This window comes from Temnothorax americanus, unplaced genomic scaffold (genome assembly GCF_048541705.1).
Source record: "Temnothorax americanus isolate GAGA-0224 unplaced genomic scaffold, ASM4854170v1 Scaffold12, whole genome shotgun sequence".
Taxonomy (NCBI): Eukaryota; Metazoa; Arthropoda; class Insecta; order Hymenoptera; family Formicidae; genus Temnothorax; species Temnothorax americanus.
This window is the reverse complement of record NW_027509253.1, coordinates 1,470,612-1,480,361: the sequence shown is the minus strand read 5'-3', so window position 1 is coordinate 1,480,361 and position 9,750 is coordinate 1,470,612. Positions and strand designations below refer to the sequence as shown.

The following is a 9,750-nucleotide window of genomic DNA, read 5'->3' as shown; positions in this document are numbered from 1 at the left end:
CCCGTCGTACCGCGCCCCACGATCATTTGAGAACAGAGTACGCGAGAAGGAGGGAGAGAGAGAGAGCAACCCTCGAACATACCGCGATAATACAAATATATAAATACATTGCATGTTTGCACGTATGTACATACGTATATCGCGCCAGAGCTCCCCTTTGCGCTCGTCTGGCCGCGCGAAACGGCGCGGGCGTCCCGTTAAACGCGACTGCCGAGGGGGTAGAGGGGCGGAACGAAGGAGATAAAGGGGAGGGCAAGCGAGAGAGAGAGAGAGAGAAAAAGAGAGGACAGAAGTACAGTCGCGCAGTGCGGGCGATATGAAGTCGCGGCAACGTCAGCGCATTTGCGACGCGAGGCACGCGTGTCGGGGTGAGCGCGTCGCGGTCCTGTTGCCAGCGTAGCAATTCCGCCGACGACGGGACGACGCGGGAACCATCCAGGATTACTCGGTCGTGTTTTCGAACGGAACGTTCGACTTTGCGATATTCGGACGGGTGAAGAGGAACATTTTGGGAACGAAGCGTCATCAGCGAGCAACTTCAGGGATTGCTGCTGGACACGCAACAGTGGTCGGGTAGGTTGGCGCACAACTTGAGGTTCCGTTGCGAATAAGCGACTTCGTGGCGGCGGCGGCGGCGATAGCGAGAGAGAGAGAGAAGGAAAGAGAGAAAGAGAGAGATGAACGCGGTTCGCCGCCGCCGCCGCCTGGCGGAAAAAAGTGCGCAGGCGCGCGAATCGGCGCTCGCGCTACTAACCCGCGACGACACCACCGCGCACACCTTCCCTTCTCTCCGCCCCCTTCCACCCCTCGTCCGCGTTCCGCGCTCCGCGACGTTCCTGTCCCGCGGCCAGGGGAGGAGATGGGGCGGGAGAAGTATCACCTCCTCGCATCCCTCTCCACGTGCATCCCTGCGACGTTCGAGGCCGGTCCATCCCCACCCCTCTTCCACCGCGCAGGAAAGGACTTTGGTCTCGGTTTCTCTTCGTCCTCCGCCTTGACCCTCGCCCCCATACCCACCCGAAATGGTCAGCAACTTTCGCGACGGTGAAGATGAAGTTTCTCGGTAACCGAGCCGACCCGACGATAACTCGACGCGCGCGGCGGGAGTCGACTTCAAGGTCGAAGGGTAGTTCTAGGAAATTAGGGAGAATCCGCCCTGCCAAATTAAGTTACAAACGGTGTTGTTCGCGCGAGACGGCTTAATATTCGCGCACCGATCTGTCAACCTCAACCCTTTCTACGCGGTCTCTTTGACGAGAGTCGTCGAGATTATGCGCGCAGCGTCTATATACTTCTTGAGAAGCGGTACTCGCGGTCGGGGGAACGAAGGGCGGGGGGTGCGTTTGAAAAAAAGAAGCCCGCGTGATACAAGGGCGTCACGGGGGCGGGCGAGGCGAGCGGCCGCGTCTCTCTTCGGGTCTGAGAGCGTGAGAACAAAGGGGCGAAAGCAAGTGCCCTTTTTCGAGGGTGAGGGCCAAAAGTAGAACGGACAGGAGCGAGACGCGGCGCGGCTCGCGAGTCTGGTCGGCCTGGGCGTCGAACGAGGACAACGCGACGCGCAATAAGAACGCGAGAGGAAATACGAGAGGGGCGTCCGTTCCTTGCGGGGGCTAACGCGAGGAAGAAGCGACACATGGGGCGGGTGAAGCGAGGGATAGGGGGGGAAGTTTCACATTCGCGACGGAGAGAGGCGCGTCGTCGTCGCGCTCGGGATTACGCGAGGGACGGAGACGGGACGAGGAGAGCGAGAAAGAGGTGAGACGAGCGGCGGCGAGGAGGATGGCGCGGGCGCGCGAGCGAGCCGGGGGTGCGCGGGGAGCGCGCCGCGTAGGGTGCGGGGGTGGGGGAGCGAGCGAGAGGCCTCGCCAGGGTAGAGAGCGCGAGAGGGTGTAGTGGGGGAGCTCCGCGGCGGCTCGTTTCGTTCCGTCGCGTCGCGTCGCGTCGCCTCGCGTCGCGTCGCGTCTCTAGGTGGCGGGCGCGGTGGTGGTAGAAGTTTTGCGCTTTTGCGGGAGGTTGCGAAGCGAAGCGAAGCGCGCGACGCGACGGTCCGACTCCTCGACTTCGGACCTCGGTCCTCGGTTCGGCTCGACTCGACTCCGACTCGGCCGTCGTCGGCGGCTCACGGTGGTTCGTTCGGTTGAACGAGGGCGCGCGAGCGAAGGCGGGCGTATACGTTCGTTCGTTCGTTCGGTTCGGGCGGGTGTGTGTCGCGCGCTCGTTGCTGCCGAGTGCTGCCTGCGTCGTCGCGCGGTTTGCGGCGCGGCACCGACGACGGTGAAGGGTACCGCGAGTGGAAGACACGTCCGTGGCTGGCTGGTCGGGCTAGGCGGGCGTAGGCGAGGTTCCGTGACGGCCGTTCGGTGGCGCAGCAGAAATTCCCCGACACGGATCTGGGCTCTGGCGCGCGGGTTGGTCGGGTTGGTCACGCGGCGTTGGTGCGTGCGTGTGCGCTGTGCGCCTGCCGTCTCGCTCTCGCGCGCGCGACGTCCGTCCGGCGTGTGTGCGTGACTCCGCGCGGCTTATATACGCGTGTACGTGGTATATACATATATGTGCGGCTCGGCCCCGCGCGCGCGGTACGTATCTGCCCCGAGAGAGTCCGTCCGCGCCTCGACTTGCTGACATGGCGTCCTAGTGCTGCGCACGGGCGAAGTTGTGCACGTCCTTACGCGCGCGCCACGGAAACGGATCTTCGCTCCCTCGTCTCTCAACTCCGTGCGTGGCCGTCGTCGTCGTCGTCCGTATCCTCGTCGAACAGCGAGGATGCCAAGGTAAGTGGCGAGTGGTGCGCGTCGCGTGACGCGAGCGTCTAACGACAACCAACCAGGCGGTACGTCCAATTTTTGACGAGCGCCTACTCTCGTCGTCGTCGTCGTCGTCGCTCTTCTCCTCGCGATCGTGTCGCGTTGCGTCGTCGCGTCTATCTCGCTGGTTCTTCTCGTCACTCGACAGCAGCGACGAGGAGAGGAAGAAACCGGAGGTGTGCCCGCGCGACTCGGACTCGGTCAGGACCGGGGCGCGGTGTCGATAAGCGCGAGAAAAATATTGCGACGGGGCGCTCGCGAAACAAGACGGGACGACGGGACCGTCGGGCAGGGTCGTTGCCATCGCGCGAGCCACCCTCGCGAATCGATATCGCCCAGCGCGACCGGACGATCTTTCTCTCATTTCCTCCCTCGCGCGACACGTATACGCTTCCGCGCGCGCCCCCTCCCTCCCCCGCGTCACCCTCGTCGTCGCTCTCGCGCCATTCTCTCCCTCTTCGCACCCTCCCTCCGTTCCCGCACGTTTGACCCTTGTACCCATCTCGGTTTTTCATTTTCTTCCACCTCGGCTGCGCTCAGCCCCGCGTATTACGGTCGCCGCCGCGCCGCGAGTGTGTTCCTGCGCTCGCGCGCGTGTCTGTGTTTACGTATGCGTGTATGTACGCCGAGCGCTCGCGCGCGCGCGCGCTTCTACGTGGCTGCGTCGAAAGGGTTAACAGCGGCGAATCGGCGGGGCAGAACGGAAGAGGTTAGTTTCGAGGTAGTTTCTTTTCCACGAAGCGAAACCGCGGACGTAGAAAGAACTCTCTCTCTCTCTCTCTCTCTCTCCGTCTCTCTTTCTCCCACCCTGCTACCCTTAAGGAGGAAAGAGACGGAGAGCGCGGACCGCGAGAGGGTACTACGTGGCTTATCGGCGCGTCGACGGGCGGCGTGCGGCGTGCTTCTCGACGTGGATTTTTCGCTCGGGAGAGGGTTGCGTAAATCCCTCTCCGCTTCTCCTCCCCCTCTCCCCCACCCTCCCCCGACGTGCCACTCTACCCTACCCTCCCATTACCGTCCCCTCGCCCGTCGCCGCTCCCCCGACGTGTCGCGCGGTCGGCTACGGCGCACGGCGCTGCCCATAGGCGCCGATACGCCCCGGGGTGTCGAGGCCGACTTCAGCCCGCTCGGTGGAGCTCGGTCGTTTTCGGCCGTGTCCGTCCGTCCGTCCGCCGGGCATCCTCCCCCTCGCCAGTCGTCGGTTGCGCGCGCGCTCAGCCGCTCGTTCGGCTCATTGAAGCCGCGTGCGTGCGTGCGTGTACCTCGCGCGCTACTCCCGTTCAGTTTTTTTCCTACCTCCTCGCGACCCGGTCGATCCTCGGCTCCCGGATTTCTCCTCGTTCCCTCGTTCGCGGGGCCCTAATAGCCCGGACGTCGCGACAACGGGTGAGGCCTCGGGCGACCGCGACGCGATTCTCAGTCTACGGAGAGCACGTGTCTCTTTGGCGCTCCGCGCTCCTCTTCTTCTTCTTCGAAGAGAGGGGAGTCGAGCGGAGTGGAGCGAACGGACGGTTGATGCTGCGTCGCGCCGGGTAATTAAGTCGATCGACGCAACTTTGTGGTGTGATAACGAGTATTGTGCAACCTGTGCGCGTCCCCTCCCTCCCCCCCGCGCGCCCCTTTTTTCGAGAAGGAGGCGCACTGGCGGTGGACGCGCGACGTGTTCGTGAGTCACGTCGTCGGGGTGCTGCCGGTGTGTGGGTGAGTTTTTTTTGCATGTACTTCGTATGGCTGAGTGCGTGCGTGCGTGCGCGTAAACCGCGCAGTGCCGTGTCTTCCCCGTGATGGTTTTCCCGGCGGATTTTTGCGAGCGGGAGAAAAAATTACGTCGCTTACGTTCGTGATGCGCAGAAGGAAAAAAAGAAAACAAATGTGTGAGTCAGGAGAGAGCGAGACCGTCGTTCCTCCGGGGTGAACTGTGCGGGAGAAATTGTCGCGATATTTTTTTATTTTGAAAACCGTCCTTTGCGCGCGCGCCCACGTAGTGCTCCAATTGTCTTAATCTCCGGAGCCGAAATTTCACGGTGATAAAATGAAGCGGTTTGCCGCGGGGCTCGTCGTTCTATCCTCGAGTTATCGCGATATACGATTAACGGGTGGGGGGGGGGAGGATTCGTGTTATCTCGGAAGATATAGGCGCACTCGAGTTCTCGGGTTGGACTTGGCTCCTTGGCGTTTCGCAACACCACCGACACCCAAGGGCCTTCACACGAGATTTCGAGTGTTTATTCCACGCGCGAGGTGTCAAGGAGCTCTATCATCGCCACGCCTCTCTATGGGAGAAGCGCCCGATAATGACACCCCGTACATATAGTTACGTAAACACCGTTTTCTTTGAAATTTTTTTTATCAATCACGGATATATGCGAGAATATCTTAAATCCTTTCAATTGAAAATTAAAGGGTTTGTGCGAAAGGGTTTGCGATTAAATATTCCATTGTATATAGAAATCGATCGGTACGCGTGAAAAATACGTTGCATTTCTTCCCAACTCCATGACCCATGATACTAGCGTTCTAAAAGTTATCGAATTGTTTCTTTTGATGATTTTTGAAAGCTGACAAATGGAATTTTTTTTACCAATGTTTCTTACAACGATTCGTTTTCGTTTAATACATCACTCACTTTTCTGGTTATCGAGAGAGAGAGAGAGAGAGAGAGAGAGAGAGAGAGAGAGAGAGAGAGAGAGACCGGAAAAAAAGGTCATCCGAGATATCCTTTCGATCGTACCCTCGCCCGTTTTCGAGGACTCGAGTGTTTCGACTTCATAAAAAGTGTGCCGTAGATTCGAAAAGCATCGGAGTGAAGAGCGGGCTCGGGGGTGGGGGAACGGAGGGGGGAAGGAGGAGGGTGAAGGGCGCGGAGGGCTGCGGTACACGCGGGCGACAAGTGCGTGCACGCAACGAAGCGTCGACGCGTCGAGAGACCGTACCCACGTGCGTTCCGATGAGAATTTACATGCGACTTCCTGCGGGCTCTCGCTCGCCCTCCCTCCTGATTAAGAGTAGCGTGACGATTTTATCGCGGTACCCGCGAGGGGTTGAAGCGGCGCCAATTATGGTGGCGATGATGATGATGATGATGGTGGTAGTGTAGTCACGACGAAGGGAGAACGTAGATAAACAGTGCGCACAGGGTTAATGTATACGTTACGCATCGAATACGACGATTTTTCAATTTTAAGCGAGGATTCCGAACTTCCTCTGTTATAATTCGTTTTTATATCTTCTCGGCGTTTCCTGGAATCTCCGTTCACGCCTCGAATCTCGGGATTTTCCCAGGTGTCTAATCTCCCCTCCAGAATTCCTGCCGGTTTCTCTCCTTGTAAATCTTTTACTATCTGACATTTCGTCCCTTTTGATCGTTCGAATGGAAAATTTTCCCAACTTTTCGACTTTTGGCCTTTTATACCGTACCTTCCGCGTTATTTGATTATTTTCTCCGCGTTATTCTCTTTGAATAATGCGGAGTTTGGAGTGGAGGAGAGAAAAAAAGCCCGGGGGTGTTCCCTGAACCGAGAAAAGGGGTTTCCGTGTATCGCGACTGTAAAACGATGGGGGTTTCCTTTTTCCTGTTCTTCCACGGTGTACTGAAATCGTGGCATTGCGCGTTTCTCTCTCTCTCTCGCCGTTCCTGTTTCCTTTTGCTAATTAATGTACATTCAGTCGTATTTGAACCGTGTCCAAAATCCATATCATCGAACTCATTACCGCGCGGTAAGCTTTATCTCCAAACTAATTCCTCGTACGTCACGCGAACTTATACAGGGTGTTCCGAACTGTTTCTACCACCTACGATTTTCTTAATTCAAATGTAATTGTGTCTCTCGCCAAAAGTGCCGTCCATTTAATTCCAATCGCGTTTTATCATGGTCATGGAATTTTTTTTTTACGATTAGCTCTCTCGTCTCGTAAGTAAACGACGTAGAAGACAAGCGGTTTACGAAATTTGCCTATGTAATGGTGACAACTGGCGTATCTACTTCCCTTCCCTTATCCCATTTTCGTTTATTACGTGTGTCGATTTACAAGTCGCGATCGTCAGGATATATCCGTTACAAGGAATGTCGGGACTCGGACAGCGGTTTGCACTCTTGCCAACTCGTTTGAGGTTTTGATTTTCAGGAAGATAGGGTAAATTGCGTGCGTTCGTGCACTGCAAGCGCGATTACGGCCGTAAGAATAGATATCCCGGACTATTGTCTGTTATCGTGTCCTTTCGTATAATTAAGAGTTGATTTAATTTTGGATATTTCCCAAGTAGAAGCGCGATGTTATTTCTCATCACGTATATATATATATATTGGCGTCTCTTTATATATTAATAATTATTAAAAATAACAATGTGTTTTTGAGCGTATGTATTTATTATACATACCTACATAGGTAGCTATGATTTTATATATATATATATATATATATATATATATATATATTAAATATTATATTAAATAAATTATAAATTAATTTTTAATGTGTACGTGTATAAAATTAAAAAAATTATGTAAAATAATTAGGCGCGCTTTTTTATCGACGTAGATATTATCGTGCTTGAAAATACTATTAATTTTTGGTCGCGATGGTCGCTCCAACAGAGTTATTCCGAATCTATGCACTCAGGCTCATGCCTCGTCCCCTTCTCCCCTCTCTAAGCCCTTGATTCAATTAGCCGATCGATTTTTCGAATGACGTCGTTTCGTTTCTTGGACGCGGCCCTCCGGGCGCGTTGTGGAACATTATTCTGCAATTGTCATATTCAGAAGGGTGTCGAATATCCCAACAATGACCCCTCTTTCGTTCCCTCTCGCAACGGCGATGGAGGCCGAAGGTCGTGGTTGGGAAGGGGCGCAAGGATTTATTCGCGGGGATCGCTGTTTCGAGCCGACTCCCTTTGTCCTTGCATTCGCACGTAAGAGAAGAAGAAAAAAAGAGCGACTTTGCAACCCCGCTGCACTTGCGTGTACACTTGTTCCCGCGATCACGCCGTGCGACTACAAGCCCGAAGTGGATGTCGCGTCCTAGTTACACCTGCTGGGTCTCATTTATGCCTGGCGTATAGGGTCGAGATTTCAGGTAGTCGGCAAACTGGGGAAGAAAAGAGGGATCGTTGCCGAGCAGTCGCGATAGAATGCAAAATTTTTGCGTTTTCAAACGAGCGGGGTGAAATACAATCGACGGGGTAGCTTTCCAGAGGTTTTTGCCGGAAACCGAAACGGAAAAAAAGATTAAAGGCGAAAATAAGGGTTTTGCTTATCCCCTAACGGACGGTCTCCGTAAATACGTAGGAGAACGTTCCCGGCTCTTGTTATTCCGAGAAGGAGGAGTCTCTCAGGATATACCCGGGCCTGAGAGAATTTTCTTGGAATATTCATAGGATCCTTGTTTCCTCGCTCAGAGGAATAGCAGTCGGAACATATGTAATATTTTATATACGCTTTCGAAACCTTTCGAAGATTTCGTAGAAAAGCGAAGCTTCGGAGAAATAATTTTTAATAAGAACTTAACCGTTTATGAAAGTAACACAAATTATAGTTTTTAAACAGTTTTTAAATATTTCTAAAACATTTTTACTCTTTCAATGAATGAAAGTATTTATGTATACTTAAAATGTTCTAAAAAATTATTTTTTTTTAAGATATCGTTAGAGAATGTTTGAAGGATGTTTTCTGTATTATTATTAGGGCGAAATTCTCAGAATGGTTAGAAAATATTCTCAGGACACGGTTTACGCCGGATCGTTGGCTTTACGGGCTTAATGACTAATTCGGCGGTGTCACGTCGGATTGTCCCCGCGTCACGAATCGAATAAGGTCTCAACGTTGCGTTCCACCGATTTCCTATACGCAATTTCTCGTTCCCATAGAGCGATTCGATCCATGCACCGTTGCCCACCCCAACTCTCGACCGCCCCCTTGTTTTTTTGTACCTCGCGGAGCCCTCGTCACATCCCCGAGGTTCCTTTATTTTTTTGTCCGGCCGTCGGTGTCCCGTCCTCGTGCAACATTCAGTCACCGGAACCGCGACATCCTTTCGCGGATCGCCCGCGTTTCTTGCGATCCTTTTTTTCTTTCCCCTTGACGCGCGCGCACCGTCCATTGAGGTCGAGCGTCACGCACGACGACGTCGCGAGCGGCGTTAGGAAAACTCGGTAAAACTCCTTCGTTTTTCCCCACGATCGCTTCAATTAATCCCACGTCATCGTTAGACGTTATTGTGCGTTTTGCGCGGTTATTGAGGTTTCGATCAATTCGGATTCAAAAAGATGAGTGCTGGACGTTAAGTTACTTTGTGCCGATTACACGAGTGCAAAACGAGAGTAAGAAATACGATGTAGGAAATGGGTGCGAGCACGTTCGTATACAGGCTTCGTGAAATTTTTGCGACGCTGAAAAAAATTTTTGCGGGATGGGCGCCAATGCGCGCGGCGAGGTCGAGCGTCGTCATCGCCGTCGCCGGGAGGGTGGCGAGAGAGCGAGAGGGACATCGGAGAGGGCTGGGAGATGTAGGACTGCCGTAGGCCCGGGGGGGGGGGAGAGCGGGATGCGGAGCCACAAAGATGGCCGCTCGGCGGCGAGCGCGCATGAGGGGTCGACTCGGCGATCGAGGGATTCTTAAACGCGGCGTGTGTCGGCGGCGGGGATTAAATCTTTCTCGTTCGATATTTATGCAAACGAACAACTAAAAGCAATAAATTATACTACTCGTAAAGCGTGTCTGGAAATCGGACGACGATAATTGCGACTCGTCCTAACTAGACTACTAACTTCAGGTTAATCCCGGGCGTGCGCGAGCGTGCGAATCGGGAGTATCGCGCCGCTTCTCTTCGCGAAGCTTCGAAAATGTGGGACACGGCTGTGTGTGCTCGGCGGCGGCGGCGGCGGCGGCGGCGGCGGCCAGCAGGGCCCGCGGCTCCCCCCGCGCGTCGCAAAATTCTCCGTTAACTCCG

General features: G+C 54.4%; 1 protein-coding gene across 8 annotated transcripts in view; it reads left to right on the top strand.

The window, feature by feature from the left end:
- Positions 1–23: 23 nt before the first annotated feature.
- The window catches only part of LOC143893393 (protein tramtrack, alpha isoform-like), a 47,338-nt gene continuing 37,611 nt past the window's right edge, over positions 24–9,750 (top strand). For 2 of the 8 annotated variants that reach the window (XM_077398699.1, XM_077398696.1), the window contains exon 1: positions 1,913–2,771. The gene's annotated coding sequence lies outside the window, so the exon portion shown is untranslated. Of the gene's footprint in view, positions 574–1,906; positions 2,772–3,382; positions 3,514–3,920; positions 4,506–9,750 lie in introns of those variants that run through there. The other 6 variants (XM_077398693.1, XM_077398698.1, XM_077398692.1 and 3 more) reach the window with 6 other exon arrangements.